General features: G+C 39.9%; 1 protein-coding gene across 27 annotated transcripts in view; it reads left to right on the top strand.

Annotated features, from left to right (window-relative positions):
- The window catches only part of ARPP21 (cAMP regulated phosphoprotein 21), a 654,082-nt gene that overhangs the window by 178,364 nt on the left and 458,859 nt on the right, over positions 1-16,859 (top strand). For 12 of the 27 annotated variants that reach the window (XM_069007672.1, XM_069007660.1, XM_069007671.1 and 9 more), the window contains exon 1: positions 4,053-4,256. The exons of 6 other annotated variants lie outside the window; for them this stretch is intronic. The gene's annotated coding sequence lies outside the window, so the exon portion shown is untranslated. Of the gene's footprint in view, positions 1-4,051; positions 4,257-14,732; positions 14,761-16,859 lie in introns of those variants that run through there. 9 more of the 27 variants (XM_069007694.1, XM_069007693.1, XM_069007688.1 and 6 more) reach the window with 4 other exon arrangements.

Genomic DNA, 16,859 nt, shown 5'->3' with positions numbered 1-16,859 from the left:
GATTGTATAAGAGTTCAGTCTTGAATTTATTATTGTCAGAATAATCACACCTTCTGCATCCCATTGGTGGCTTTTTCCTCATGGCTTTGTGGTTTTGCTTCAAGTTGGCAAGGAGAGTCCAAGAACCTTACCTTTAAGAATAGTAACAAAAGAGATTCTAGTCTTAAATGTACAGGAAAAAATTTCAGTAGTGATAGTGCATCAAAGAGTCAGGAGATGGATGAAAGGAATACTACTTTTCTGTGATAGAAGAATAATATTATTAATCCTAGTACTGGGATCAGCTCCGGAAATACTTTCCTGGGATATGCTACTGATCCAGAATAAGCAACAGATGTTTTGAAGGGGTTTATCTTATGTAAGAGAACAGCAACAACATTAAAGATCCCGCAAAAACGTTAAAGGTCCTGGGAGAAACTGCACTGTGAACATGAACTGGTAAAAAGTTTCCTAAAATGTGTAAACGCAGAGTCCTCCCTGCATTCTCAGGATAGTCCACTAGTGCTAAAGTAAGATCTCAGCAGCTGGTATACATAAATCTAAATATTGCAAGAGATCAGACTTGGATTGATTTCACAATTTTATTTGGCAGAAACAAAGGCTTTTGTACTCTTAACACCAACTATTCTTAGCTTGGGTTTTAATGGGTGACATGCATATGGGCATAAAGTCCCCAAGCCCCAGGCTCAGAGATTAAACTCAATGACCAGAGTATAGTCTCTATATAATACAGATAACTTCAATTCAAGTAAATGTGCAGACTCTATAAATAAAGGTGACAGGAAGGGGAGAGCACAGTCTCCCTAGAGATCAAGACCTGTCTAGGTATGGAAAAGGTGGCTGTCAGTTTTATGCAGCCTGTTTTTTTCCACCATCTTGCTGAGTGAAATGATGCCCACGTTTTTCTGCAGGGTCTTTCTAGAGCAGCAAGCCCATCTTGCCTTGGTGCCTGCTGGGTGATGATTGCTGCACCTGCGTTTCCTTACATTAGTCGCAGGTTGCCTGGCAATGATCTAATGGCATCCAGTTGACAAGAAATAGTTTAGGGACTCATTCTCTGTCCCAGGAATAGACTGGGATTATTGAACTATTATTTTTTTCCCCCAAGGTTATCACTTTCTTCATGGGCAGCAGGAGAAAAGATGAAACAAGCTAAACTAGATTAAGGGATTTCCTCTTATTCCCAGTTCTTATATTCATTTGTTCTTGTTGTTTCCCCCCCTGCAGTGCTGTGGAACTGCAGCTATGCTTTACCTTGCAGTTAACCTTTGAAAGAGAAATACAGGAATGTGAGTCCCTTCTCTTGCTCTGGGGGGAGACTAGAAATGCAAGGTTATAGAAATTAGAGGGAAATTAGGATGTTAAGGGATATTGCTTAGGGAGGAGTTTACTGTGTAGGTAATAGGCACAGAGGATGCACAGCTCTCGTGTGTGTATTAACACATTTTGCAGTGTGCCAGAATGGTACCCATATTCCTACATCTCAGTCCCTCTGTAAAAACCAGTATGCTGGGTGAAGAGCTGCTTGAGAGGAGATAGCAGGAAAATGTGTTTAAGGAAGTACCTCTGTTTGTCTTTCTTCTAAAATGTGGAAAATGAGGGGAAGATGCTGGCCATTGTTACCTGTACAAAGAATCTGAGTATTTTTGCAGGGTGTAAAAGATGTCAATTTGGTTTTCTTTCCTGCCTGAGAAAGCTGAAAGCTACCTGTCTTGCTGAGAATGGCACTCTTCAGTTCTTTCAGTGCTCTGGGCTGTTTTTATTAGACAGGTGCTTGCAATGAGAAGAGATCCATGAGACCAAATAGAACAAAGGAAGGAGGTATCCTATGCCCTAATAGTTAAGACATTTCCCTGGAAATTTTGGATTCAGTTCCCTCAGAAGATTAACTAATTTGTTCTGTGATTCACCATATCATAAAATGCAAGCTTGTAATTTCATGATGGTGCAAGTAACCAAGGCAGAGCTGAGCAGGGCTCTTCCTTTATCCAGAGTTGTGATTTTGTGGAATAAATCTGTTCTCTGCTGAGGTCTTGCTTTACAGCCATAAAACCTGTTCTGACCCTGGTCCCAGATGCTTTTTCTAGTCTAGAATGAGATGCCTTTGATGAAAAACTTGTATGTGTATGTAGTTTCACACACAAAAATTAGAACCTGTATTCTCAGCCTTTTGAAAAGGGAGAATACTCCTCTATTCCTGGAGGAAATGCAGTTTTGGATGCTGAGACCTGCATGGAGTTTTCTGCACATTTCTGAACTTGGCTAGTTTGAAGGCAGTTCCCACCTGTTGGGGGAAATGAAAGGGAAAGAAAAGGATCCCTTATTTATCCTGCTGTCAAATAATGAAACACAAGTCAGCAAAAGTGCCTGTGGTCATCACCTGTGGAAAAATTGACCACTAAAATTGCTGCCATAACATGGTTTCCAAAATATGCTTAGCTACCTGTTTAAATGTATTTCAACACGTCTACATGGTCAGCAGTCCCTGCACACATTAGCTGCAGAGCTGAGCTGTGGGCCTTGTGTTCCTAGATCATTCCTGTGCTTGCAGAAACCTTGTCCTGTGCATTCTGTTTCACGCACTTAAATTGACATTTTGTTTTATGAAAGACAATAGTCATTCTCTTAAAATATTAATTTCATTACTCCTTTTTTCCTGTTTTAATGCCTCAAAATTCCATCCAGGTTAATTTGCACTGGTCCCTGCAAAAGCAAATTGTTAGCTGTACTCTGTAATAGAGCATACAAGAAATCAGTGGCCATGCTCTTCCTGATTTAAGGAATTTCTAGATGAGTCTGAGAGGTTTGTCATATTGTTCTGTGGGTGAGGATTAGGTCCCAGCTGTTGTTAGATTTAAGGTTTCCAGCCTTCCACGGAGATCTAATGAAAAAGCAGTGAATAAAGTGTTTTAAAATGCAAGATGAGTCTGTACTCTTAAGAGTGGTCTATTAAAGAAAATTACTCTGAATGCGCATGTCAGGGTGGAGCACCACAAATTATGACATTCCACTGTGGAAATAAATAGCAAAACAACAGGGAACTGAACAGGCTTTACTGTCTCATAAAGCTTGGGATTTTTCATCTACCTTCCCACCTCCACTAGATGCAGCAATTAAAAAGTGGGCCATGGAACTGTTCAGACACAGAAAATTAAACAGAGCTTTAAAGATGTCTCTCTAAGTGTCTGTGAACTGTCTGTCTTATCTAACTAAAAGAAAATAAAATTGAAGGTGGCCATTTGGTATTTGGCTGTAGGACAGGCTGAAGGTTTCTATGGGGTGTGTGCCACCCTCCTGGGACCAAGCATTTTAATTTCTGTGCACTTTCCCTGTGCATTTAACCCTTTGCCTGCTATGTTGTCAAGCATTTCCCACACAATTGCAGTACAGGTTCTCAGCTCTCTCGTTCTGTATCCTGATCAGCACAGACAGGGGCTGATGGGCCTTCAGGGCACTGACAAAAACTCCTGGCTTTAATCAGCAGACCCATGGCTCTAGCAGCTGAACCACTGCTTATTCTTTACCCTATTCACTCAAAGAGAAAAGGACTTGTGTGAGTCACTACCACTATTCTTTTTATCATAGCTGAAATGAAACCCATGTGTTTTCCATCTTCTTTTGTTCTGCCTGGCTCCTTTCATGCTGGGCTGTGGGTCTGAAGAGTGTTCAGACTGCAAAGCATGTTTGTGTTCACAAGTGCTGCAGACAAATCCTTCATCCTCAGGACCCTGTAATGGTCTTGGGCTCAATGTGCATGTTCCAGCACTGGGCACTAGAGACCCTGAATTGCTTTGCTGGAGTCACAAGTATCTTAATTTTACTGACTGAACAACAAAGGGCCTTTCTCTGAGCTCTGTGGCTACTTTGGCTTTACTTAGGCACTACAGCTAATTTGGCCCTTTGTCCCATCACTGAGAAATCTGCCCCACACTTACAAGGCTATTGATAGATTTTATTGATCCCAAGCCTACTTCCTGTCTCCACCAGTTCCTGTTTCTAATGGTCAGGCTGTGGCTGATACAAGTGCACTCTCCCCCAGGTTGAAATTAATTGGCCTGATTTAAAATTCTAACAGGTGGCTTCAAGTTGTTGCCTGAAAGAGGTGGGGGAGTATCGGAGTGCCTGACCTGCCAGCCAGGTCTGGGGGAGCAGGAACTCCCTCTGCCTGGCATAGGTGGAGTTTGGCCGCTCTCAGCTAGGATACCTCGACACACTGTCTTGTTTATGGCTCTCTTTTGGAAACCTGCCTGCTGACGGTAATTGAGCTGCCTTTCTAATTCTCTACAAACTTTATAAAGAAGTCTGTTTGTGCTGTGGGCCTGCAGAGATCACCAGTAAACAGGGGTAGGGAGAAGGGAAGGGAATTAATCTCAAAATGTTTCCTCCTGAATGGTAACAACTGAATTAACTTCTGATATGAAAATGAAGAAACTGGTATGTTTATAGCTATAAGACTCCTGATGACAATGCCATCAAAACAGTTTCCCTTTCTTCCTCCTCCTCTGGATTTTTTGATGCACCTGATGTGAGCTGCTCTGAATCCAGGCTCATTTCAGCATGAGCTGGATTAATGTTACTGGGGGGAAAACACAAGTAAGATATTTGTGCTGATACACAAAAAGCCTCATTTGTAGATTTGTTCCAAGTTCTGTCCTTGTTTCTTTCTACTGTTTGGCTTTTGTTTCTTACTTCGAGATTTCTGTTGCTATTTCAAGATTTTCTGCAATATGGACTCGGTCTTTGATCTTGTTTTGTTTGTTCTCAGTGTTTTTGCAATCCAAGCAGAAGTAAATGGTATTTTGAAAACAGTAAGTTTGAACCTTTTGGTGATTGCTTGTTTCTGCTAGAAATTCAGAGCATAACTTTTTTATTTATTTTATTTGGAATATTGCTGATTCTTGTACAATCTATGAGACAGAACTAGTGTATTTGTTTTAAAAAAGTTTTTTATCTGTGAAAAAAGTTATAATATTAATTGAAAGACTCACTAAGTCAAGCAGTTTCAGCTGGCAGTGTTATTCAATGATTGTCACTGTTCTGCTCTTAATTCTGTGAGTCCAAAATTAGACCACTAATTCCAGACCTGCACTTTTCAATATTTGTTTGGGGGAATGTTGTCACAACACTAAAGGCTTTTATTTGAGCTGTATTGCAGAGAATTTAATTTTTCTAACAGTGGTGTTAGAAAGTTAGTTCCTAAATATGGATGTGGAAACTTACCAGTAGCCACCTATTTTCTAATGTCTTGTGCACAATTATGCATCTCTGAATGTGTCTGTTAGTTACTTCCTTTTGGCTAAGAAAACTGTGGTGGCTTCTCATCCCAATATTTTCTTTTCTGTAAAGGTTGTCAACAATCCATAATTCCCTTTGAATGTAGCCTGGGAGATCAAGTTTTGTTAGTGTTCAGTAGCTGTTCGTGCTATGAAACTCTCCTTGTCTGCAAGTATGAAATGGCCTGGGACTCCAGCAAAGCTAAAGTTCTGCTCATATAAAGCCTTATCAACATATGATGTGGTTATATTTATGTAGTTTGGCTATACATAGTTATTTGTTATATTTTGCATCTGTTGCAATATGCAATGTTCCTTATTATGGGCACGATCCCATGGTAATGGCCATGTTCCAGAGAAAGCTGGAATGAAGCCATCCTGTAATTAAAAAGCATATTCTTTATATTTTTCTGTAAAAGGACTAAACCTTTCAGTTATCTCCCCAGCCCCAATGATAAAGCTTGGAAAAATTTGCATTTTTTGATTTTTGGTTTGTTTTTGTGTGTATAGTGGTTGCTGGTTTTGTTTTGGTTTTTTCCAGTTGAGCTTGTTTTATTTGTGAGGAGTTTTGGTCTTGGGTTTTTTCCCAGAAGCTTCAGTGATAAGAATTGTTTGTGATAGTTTATCTTGCAATAGGCTGAAGGAAAAGAGTAGCAATATGCTCTTATTCTTTGAAGGAGCCGTCAGTGTGCCATGCATGACATGAAAGGGTAGGTAAAAGTGGCTCAGAGTGAAATGAGGTTTCAAGTTATTTATCATTTCCCCTTTAACCACTTCATCTTGGGCTTATGTTTGTTAAACCCTACTAAATATTAGTGTTGAAATGTGGTACAAGGTGCTATTTGGCATAGATAGATATCCCTTTTTAAATTAAATTGTGAGTCTTTTCAGTGCAGCAAACAGATATAATTCATGTTATTTTTATTTTTTCAAGGTGAGAGACAAAAAGATGTAGGGGAAGGGAGAGGACAATAAACTCCCACAGCCCTGAACCTTGAGGACAGTTGGCTTAAAGACTTCTTTCACCTTTTAGTCAAGGAAGGATACTAATAAGGGTTATGACTGAAGGCATTAAAAATCTTTGTAGGTCACTTATAATAGCTCATTCAACAACAAAGAAAAATCATCTCTCTGGAAACTGCTGTTTTTGCTGTCTTGCTGAGATACTGCACTGAAATAGGATTTTTTTTTTTTTTTTTGGTAGAGGAAAAATTTTGAAGGTGGAAAGGTAGAACTTCACCTTTGCACCACCTAAGCTGGCTTCCTAGGCTAGCTGTCACAACAGATTTAAGTTTGTTTACAGCTAATTTAGGGAAAAAAAAAGTTGCCGGTGCTGTGCTCAGTGTTGACAATGCCAGCAGAAGCTCTATGTTGTCAAAATGCATAGAAATCATGTAATCACAGAGCTGGGGCTGGCAATGGCTGCTGGACTTTGCAGGGCCATGGTGGGTATAGTGCTCTGAAACAGGCTCAGCTGTGGCTTATATCCTTGAAAGCAGCAGCTTGTTGGCATCATCTCCAAGTTCTGTCAGGCAAAATGTGCAGCTCCTTATGCATATTGCTATAACTATTGTACCTTTCTGTGGACAAATTGCATATGATATCATAAATTGGTTTAAAGAAAATTGGCAAAGATTTAATGCTCAGGAATCTCAGGCTGGCATCTCCAATAACTGAAACTTGACAGTCTCAGAAAGAAAAGTCAGGCCAGGCAAGTTTCTTAAGATGTGACCCTGGCCAGCTTGGAGGTCTCTAAAAGCATAACCCGTGCAGGTTTGTAGGGTTTGTGAGGAAGTTGGGGGTGTGAGAGATAGGGACTTGAGATTACTTTGCAGAGGAGGAAAAAATACGATGTGAGATGGAGTAGTTTACAATTCGTGATTAATGCCATTGAGATTGTAATTTGTTCCAGATGCAGGGAACATACCTTGCTGTCTCTGTCTCCAGTTAATTTCAAGAGCACTGCAGGCCTTTAACCACGACAGTGCAATCTCTGAACTCTGGAAAACAAGCCCTTAGCCATGTCTTTGTGGCCATAGGACTAGTCTTCTCTTTTTAGGCCAGTTTTCCGCAGAGCTAATGAACAGGCCAACATACAATGGTACTACACTGCTTCAAAGCAGTCTCAAATCAACCTCTGTTTCTTGAAAGAAAATGCTATTCATATACAGACAAAACTATTGTAAAAATCAGATTTTAATTATTTTCCCTCATAATAGTTTCCTAATGTCCTGTCCATTTTTTCTGCCCTGCAAAAACCTTAAGGTTATAAAAATGGTGCAAACTTTCCTCCCATGTGTATCTGGATTACTAAATTACTATGGTTTGGGACCCTTCTTAAAACTATATTGTCTGTCTGTATTGGAAAAATCTAGTCAAGATCAAAGCTGCATAAGATGAGCTGTTGAGCAGAGGTGTAGTAAGATGATGTCCTGCTGTCACAGAGCATGCATTCTCCAGCAGTGTATGGGAATGATTTTTATGAGGTACAGCTGGGTCCCCTCAGCTCATCCAGCACAGGGACCTGATTATCTGTTTGATGAGTGAATGCTTTTTAGATTTTAGCAGATAATTTACTGACTTAGGCTGCCTCTCTGGTTGAAGTGTTTATATTGGCAAACTTCTGAATATGGATGTAAATTATATCTCATTTCTAGTTCCTCTTTTGTGGTAGGAAGGATAGAGAAAGGATTATAGCACACTCCTATGCTAGCATGAGTGTCTTGATTCAGACGAGTAACCTACAGGAAAACAGCACTGTAGTTTGCCAGAAATCATGAGGTATCCAGATAGGAGCAACTCACTTGATTCTGGCAGAGCTGGCTTTGAGAGCAAATTTTTATTCACCAATTTTCATCCAAAACAGTGACAATTCTAAACTGGCATAAGAAATTGTCCCCCTCCCCAGAACATGCTATTAAAATACCACAATGTTTTGCTTATGAAACTGGTGTGCTCCCCAGGATCCCTGACTGCTGCTGTGTGAAGCTGACAGGCTTTGACAGTTTTGCTGCTGTTAATCAGTGGGGTTTGTTAGTGAAACTAAAAGGATTATAGCAGTTTTATTCAGCAGCTCCATGGGCTCCCTGGGTTCCCTGGTGAATTTGAGGCTGTCCTGGGAGTCACAGGCTGGAGTCAGGCAGTTGGGAGCTCAGGTGGTTCTGAAACCTGCAGGTCTTCACATCCAGCTCCTCATTTCTGAGGAGACAGGTAAATAAACAGCTACAAAACAGCAGGTTTCCAGCCTGCCTCTGTCTGTGTTCTGTCAAAAGAAAGTGTTTCCATGAAATGTTAACATTTGACAACTTGCGGTTTTATGATGGAATAAAGATCAGATAGACAATTTGTTGTATCTGGATTTGGATCTTGCTTGCATTTCACTTGGGAACAATCTGCTTTTTGGATGAACTGGCAAAACCTAGACATTTATTTCTGCCTAGAAGCAGTCCATAGCAACATGCTTTTAGCTCATTAGCCCTTATTAGTTTGAGTTTTATGCTATATTGACCTCAGACATGCTGATCCCCACTGTCTTGGAAAGAAGACAAATCTCTTCGTGGCTTACTGGGAGATCTTGGACAGCTGTGCTGAGTGGAGGTGTGTCCTCTCCCCTGTGGTTAAACTGTGACACCTCGTGCCTGCACAGCTGCGTTCCTCGGTGTGGTCAGGCACACAAGCAGATGCACATGCTTGTGACTTGCTGCATGTGTGGGGATAGGTGTAACCATAACTGCTGCTTCCACTGGCTAAAAATGTGATTTAGTTTTTAATCTTTTAATCTTTGTTCTTTGAAAGGCGGATACTTCATAGTACATGCTGTGGTTCATATGCCTCTTTAAAGCTTTGGTGATTTGCATCCTCAAGTTCTAGTTGAACACTTCTTTAAGTCTATGAGTGAATGTTATTTAATCAGCTTTTTTGTTTTGTCAATTTTTTTTCTCTCCTCTATAACCTGACAGAGCTACAGTGGCAATTTTGCACAAGATAGATCTGGCATTATGTGCACTACCTTTTGGAGAAAAGGGAAGGAGGGAGGAAGAAACCTGTCACTAATCAGGCTTAGGAATTTTTATCACTTCAACTAAGAAATGCAGGCAATGGTAGTCCTTATGGAATTACTTCCCCCTGCTCTAGGAGAAGAGATGTAGGCTATGAAGTACAGTTTTGGCTTAGTTTCTGACTCTGGCGGCTCATCTAAACAAAACCAGATTGGTTTGCTTCTCTGTCCCTTTGCTTCTTTCCTATGGGTGGTTATTACTGTGGGCTCTAAATATAAGTGTGCAGCTTAGAGACTGAGTGGTTTTCCTGGTGCTTGGCACAGTGGAAATTGGTGCTGGTAGGAGCTAGAGGGCTCCATATTATGCCTAACAATTTCCAGCCAAACAACTCTATCCAATTAGTGTTTTTAGAACACACACAGAGGTTAAAATATTGTCTTTAGGAGCATACTATAGAAGATGCAGGGGGAAAAGTTATACTACCAAATGAAGCTTCGTGGCTATCCCATTGCAATGAAGTGTTGTTAAATTAAAAAGAAATCCATTTAGAAATTTCCAGTGGGCTCAGAATACTATTCTGACTTCACAATTTCTAGCCAACACAGCTTCTATAAATGCATCCCTTTGACACAAAACCAACCTGAAATGCATTGAACTCCTAGAAACTGGAGATTTTATTGTGTCAGTTACCCACTGTGTATATTGTGCTGAAAAAATTTAACACCTGGTGTGGAATGATTAAATCAACCTGGTTTTCTTAGAACATTCTCCAGTCAGGCTCCTATTCAGCACACAATGCTGTTGCTGACATTGCTAAAGTTCATAATGACGTCTTTTTCTTTCTGCAGCAGAGGAAGGTTTTTTAAAAATTACTTGTACTATTTATGGGCTTAAATAAGCCTTAAATGTTGTAAATCATAACATTTTTGCCAAGTGATTTCTTTTAAAAGGCATGTAGCAGTCAGGCTGTTTGTACAGGAATAGTTGGTAGTGGCAGGTTTGTGACTGGCTCAGGTTGGATACTATTGTACTCAGGGCTGAGCATCTTAAGGGTATACTGTCTCTAAACTGGGATTGGCTGTTCAACTCAACTAATATTAAATCTTTGGCTGGCAAATTGCTCAGGGATCTCCCTCCTCCCCATACCTTTTATTATGTGTGTGATTCCAATGATTCCTGATTTATGAAAGGCAATCCTAGAAAAAGAAATGAATTGGCTCGGCATTTGCAAGAATGGATCTTGGTGTGCAGGTGCAATACCACTGAGGGGCAAATGTAATGAGGGAGAGTCCTGAAGTAAGACAAGGGAGTCAAATGAATAGTCACTGAAATAAAGAATTAGGGGTTTTCTTGGTTGCAAGCAACAGTTTAGTTGCACCTGTAGGTTGGTTCTTTGGTCGCTATACAGCTTTGGCCTGTTCATTTCAAGATCCAAACTTTTGTGTTAAATTATCTGAATAATAAATTTTTAGTTAGACTTACGACTGCTGAATGTCTCAAATCCTTGGTATCTTCTAATATTAAAAGAGAAGACTTGCAAATGCATCTCAGCCCTATTTTTGCAAATTATTTGAGTCCAAATTTTCTTGAAAATCAACAAGGCTGCATAACTCATCTCTGAAAATAAGTAGTACAATTATAGATCTCTGGGATGGTTTTGGAAATATTACATCAGAATATTTATTTTGAGGTACTTTGTGGGCAGAAGGATGAGTATCCCAAAAACAGAGTGTATCAAATAAAATCTGCAGCTTTTGCTTATATTTTGTATATTAGTTTTCTCTAGCTGCTTAGGTAACCAGATTTCTTGAACTTATTTTTCAAACATGTATACGAATCCATTTAATCATAAAGCTTCAGGTTTCTGAAGTCAAAGGTCAGGTTCTAGGAAACTATAGAGTTGTGGTAGAGATGGAATCAATCGGAACGAAGTGAAATCAATAACAACTCGGCTATTGTCAAAATTTGAAGAGAGTGCTCCAAATACTTTTTTTTCAGAGAGGGAGGTCCCTTCAAGATTTATTTCCTTTCTTTGTGGGGGAAGTGGTAGTTATTTCCCCAAGAAATGTGTATGTTGTGGAATGGCTGAATGCAGAGACTTCTTTCATGGGAAATGCCTTAAGTAGGATGTACTTTCTCAACCATGGGGCACTGTGAAGACCAAGGAAGTCTCTGAATAACCAAAAGGCTGGCTGACCTAGTAAAAGGAGAGCGTTAAACTGGGAATGACAGACAAGTGAGATGTCAACCCATGAACAAATGAGGACAAAACAGAGAAAAATGGGCCCATTTCATGTATATGCACACAAATAAGGGAGTAGTGAGATGACAACATGATGGAAGAAATGTTCATCCATTTATTGGGAAATCAGCATAAGTGGGCACCTCTCTCAAGTGCCTGTACTTATGCTTGCTGCAGGGGAAATGGTGTCCTTCTGTGTTTGTGGAGCTACAGTCCCAGGGGTATTAGAGACATGGTGGGATAGCTCCCACGGGAGATGTGCTGCCGTGTATGGATACAGAACCTTTAGGAAGGACAAGCCAGGACAGTGAGGTGGGGGAGCTGACCTTTATGTGAGAAGGTAGGAGGAACACACAGAGCTCTGTCTTTTTATGGAGGAGCCAGCTGAGCTGCAGGTTGGAATTAGCAGGTGGACCAATGTGGATGATATGGTGGGTGTTTGATCAAGAAAAAGATGTAGTTAAGGCCTTCAGACAATCTGGAAGAAGCCTCATGTTCACAGGCTGTGGGACTTTAAAACATCCCTATCTGTGCTGGATGGGCAACAGAGCAGGGCACAAGCAATCCAGTAGGATTCTTTCCAGTGTGCAGCAATGATAACTTCCTGACATGGGCGATTGGGAATCTGCTCTACAGGATGCCTTACTTTCAAGCAAGGAAGAACTGCACAGGGGTGACCAGTGACAGTGCCTTGGTGACAGTGACCTTGAAATGGTGGAGTTCAGGATCCTCAGAGGAAAGGTCAAGGCAAATAGGAGGATCACAGTCTTGGAATTGAGGAATGTTGACTTTGGCCTGTTTAGGAACCTGCTTGAAAGAATACCATGGGTTACAATCCTGGAGAAAAGAGGGAGCTAGAATGTCTGGATGATTTTTCAGCAATGAATAGCTCCAATCTCAAGAATGATCTGATTTTCAGGAAGCAGGCAAGGGTGTCAGGAGGTCTGTGTAGATAAAGAAGATTCTCCTGACAAAACTCAAATATAAAATGTAAGAATACGTGCAGACAGTTGACCTAGGCAGAATACAAAAGTTCTGTCTGGGGGCAGAAATGAGATTAGGAGAGCCAAAGCCTGCATGGTGTTGAATCTGGCAAATGATGTGACAGGGAATGAGGAGGACTTCTACAAAAGGAAAAACTAGGGAAGATATGGGTCTAGTACTCAGCGTGATGTCCTGATGACAAAGAATACTGGGAAGACCAAGGTACTTGAGGCCTTCTTTGCGTTGGTCTTTACTGGGAAAATCTGCCTCAGGAGTCCAAGTCCCTTAGACTACTGTGAAAACCTGGAGCAAGGAAGACTTATTTTGGGGGAGGAGGCTCAGGTTAGGGGACACTTAAACTGAGCATATGCTAGTAGATGGGACCTGATGGGAACACACCCATGAGTGCTGAGGGAGGTGGCTCATATCATGGGGCTACATTTGATGGCCTTTGAAAGGTCGTGGATTTGAGATGTTCCTGTGAGCTCCCATCTTCAAGAAGGGCAAGAAGGAGGATCAGGCAAACTACAGGCCAGTCACCTTCACCATGATCCCTGGGAAAGTGAGTGAATTGTCCTGGAAGTCATTTCTAAACACAGCAAAGAAGCGAAGATACAAGTTGGGTGGGTGACTGTTAGATGGACTGTCCAGGGAGGGAGTCTGTAGCATCTACGTCCTTGGAGTTACTCAAAATCCAGACTCAGCCCTGAGCAGCCTGCTCTCTTTGACACTTCTAAGCCAGAGGGGTTGGACCAGAACATCTCCAGACGTCCCTTCCAACCATTACAGTTCCATGATTCTGTGTTTTAAATAGTGAAGTAGTTGAAGGACCTGATCTGCTCATGGCCATTTTGTGCACACAGAATGATCTGCAGTCAGTGAACAGGATTTTTTTAATACTTTAACTTGTCCACTTCAAAATTGAATATGCTGAATTTTATTTCTGTTGAATAATTTGTGCTATCCTGGATAGAAAACTGATAAATTTGGTTTCTTCATAGATCTAGAAAAGTTTGCCAATTATTATTCCAAATGTAGTTTGACTTTCACTATTTTTAACAGCTCTTGTACTTAATATCTGAGCTCAAGAGCTGCCATCTTCTATAAAGACTGTACTAACAGTCTACAATTTTGGTTTCTTGAAGTAATTCTGAAAATTTCCTACTTCGCATTTGAGCATCTTAATGCATTTACTCCTATAAATGTAAAAAAATAGTATTTTGGGGTTTTTCAGTATGAATAAAGATAGCAGTAAATACTGACACAGAGTACTTCTCAAAGTGCTCTAAATTTGTTGTCTAATTAATATTCACAATACTCTTGGGAGGTTCATGTATTTAATTATCCTCATTTTATAAGCTCTGGGAATATGAAACAGTGGCACATGGGACCCAACAAGTCTTTGGTTTTTTGCATTTCTGCCCCAGTACCAAAAATTTGATTTCCTGTGTGACATATTAGAAAGTACAAGGGGAAAGAAAAGTGACCTCGAACTGTGTCAAGGTCTGCTCCCCACCAAAAAGCTGTTTTCAGTCATGAACTTCCTTGCTTTCATTCCATGATACCAACATCAATGAAATTTGACTTGGAGAGGAAACAAATACGACTTTACTTTATTGTCCCTTTTCTCGTGATAGTTGTTGCAAGGTTTAATTTTTTATGGTCTGTTTTGTATAAGCTTTGCTCATGAACATGTTGCAGTCAGTGACAAATGCATAGACTAAAATAACATTTTAAATGTTACTTTGTAAAAAAAATTAGAGCCTGACATTTCGGTAGTATTTCCATTGTGTGTCCCTTCCCAATCAATCATTTTCTTACAGAGAAAGAAAAAAGAAGGGTAAGTACTCACTTTTTTAAGATTTTTTTTTTTTTAAGATTGATTAACTGTGCTAGAATGACGGGAGGAATACACTGTTATTCTTTGGAAAAGTATGCCATAAATTGAGGGCAAAGGTAGTTGAACTACTTGGCTCCCACATGGCAGTTGTCTACTTAATTATTTCATAAGCACAATTATTTAAAAAGTAGGAGGGCTCCATATAGTGATCCTGGATGATTCCCTCAGCCTTCTAATGAAGGAAAGAAAACATTTTACAAGTGTTAATAGAAATATAGATTGAGTAGTTAAATTGTCTTGGTTTGGCCTGTGTAGGGAAGCGAGTCCCTGTCTTGTCATCTTTTGTATTTCAAGAAAACACAGGTATTCAAATTCACCTCACTCTATTTCTCTAGATAATCTCCTGACTTGACAATGGAGGAGGTAAGTGGCTGTTTTGTGGTCAGAAATTGTCTGCTTGTGAGGAGAAAGCAAATAAATTGTTCTTTACTAGGAATTGTTGCTTGATTCTATCAAACAACTTACAACTGCTGGCTTTGAACAAGTTTTGTGGCACATGACCAGCCATTCTCCCAGACTTCTTGGTGTTGTGTTCAATGCCTTTCAAGGCTGGGAGCTACTCTTGCACAGTAGCCCCCATGCCAGTGTTCACCTATGAAAGTACTCACTGATACTGTGGCAGAAATATGTATTTTCTGGGGAAAAATAAGGCTATGTTGGAAAGCCTATATTATGTGAGTGGTAACTCCAGAACTTTGTGTCTCTCACTTTCTGACAAGTGCTGTTATTCTCAAGTGGTGTCTTGAATAAAGCTGACCTATCAAATGCTATTTTATTTTAGGTCTTTATGTCTGTGAATTAGCTACTGATGGACTTTCACTTGTTAATGATCAATTTGTTATATTGAGACTAACGCTAACAAGTTCAAGGCTGGAGTCCTAAATTAAAGCAGAACTGTCTCTTGTCTTTAGTCCCAATTTAAAGCAGAACCATATTTTATTTTTAGTCATATGAAGACTAAAAGATGTGAATAATGTCCATGTGCTCCAACTTATTTCTGCAGTCTCCAAGATGGTTTTAGGCAATCACTACTATTAAAACAATAGCCTATAACTAAGATTTAAATTTCAGTTTTGCTTTAGCATTTTAGCTGTTCTTTCCTGTAATTTAATGGATTTGGTCCACAACACTTGTGTGAATTGTAACTTCCATTGGAAAATGATATCTTTAGATGTATCTTAATGAAAGTCTTGCTGGGAAATGTGAGGTTTTTTTGAACCAAAGTGACGATGAGGAAGAGGGAGAGAAGACAATAAACCCAGTCATTTATCACACTCTTCCATCCTTAACTAGGGCACCAATTTGAACAGTTATAATTCACAGTTGAGACAATTGCTCTTGTCTGTTCAGATGTGGGTCTGCTTTATACTTCATGTAAAGAAATAAATATTCCCAGAGTTGCTTCCTATCAGTCTCTTGCCCAGTAGTCAGCTTCCTTGAACACTGAGCCTCTGCTCAGTCAGGTAATGCAGGGATTACAGCATGGCTGGTCCATTTCCTGAGTGTGTGTGGCAACCGTGAGCAAGTCAAGTCCCCTTTTCTGAAAGGGGGAATGGGCAGTTTTGGTTTTTGTTTTATTTCCCCTCTTCATTATTTGTTTGTTCTGACACAAATCTGTTTTTCTGATACACTTGATTTCATATGAATCCTAAGCAATGGGATTTTTTTTTATCTGCAGGATGGAAAACCTCTTTTGTTCCCAGGTTGTTTGTTACTTCATTTTCCTTCAAGCAGAGGGGGCTTGTGAAGTGTGTGTAGGAATTATGTTGTTGAAGTGTTGCATGTTTCTAGTTTAGAATTGAGCACATTCATTGTGCTGGTGACAGCCATACCTATGTGTTAATACAGATATTGGTGTGCAGAAAGGGGTCAAAGCTGGGTACACTGACACAGAATAAACTTCATCCCTTCTCTCTTTTTTAGATGTCATTATTGGGGGGAAAAAAAGCTAAAATAGTAAGGGTCAGTAGAACAATAAAAATAGAATATTTATAGTGGGGTTAGGTAAATAATTTTTAATGTTATTTTTGAGTGATTGAATTGATACTGTAGTTTAATACATAAAGTAAGTTACTGGGGAGGGAACTAAAGAGATAAATCATAAAGGGCCAAAATGATAAATCATCCCAAAATGATAAAAAACCCCACCAACACCCTTTCCCTGTGCAAACTGAATGCTGTACCTATCAAGGGTGCTCATAAATGTCAGAGGTAATATTGAATTTAAACCATCTGGTTCTTCACAGTAGTTAGCTTTATCTTCTAGCTTTAAATAAAATATTGATTCATGCAAATGACAATATAACAGACTTTGACATCCCAAAATATCCCTTCCCACCCTGCTTCAGCCTCTTCCCTCTCTGTTCCCCCTTTCCTTCATTGACTTATCTGCAGTAAAATACCAAACCACTACATCTTGCCATCCCCTTTGGGCTAAAATTTCTGTTTAGACTTGTGAGAAG

This window comes from Aphelocoma coerulescens, chromosome 2 (assembly GCF_041296385.1).
Source record: "Aphelocoma coerulescens isolate FSJ_1873_10779 chromosome 2, UR_Acoe_1.0, whole genome shotgun sequence".
Taxonomy (NCBI): domain Eukaryota; kingdom Metazoa; phylum Chordata; class Aves; order Passeriformes; family Corvidae; genus Aphelocoma; species Aphelocoma coerulescens.
Note: the sequence above shows the minus strand (reverse complement) of the source record. Positions and strands in the feature narration are given on the sequence as shown.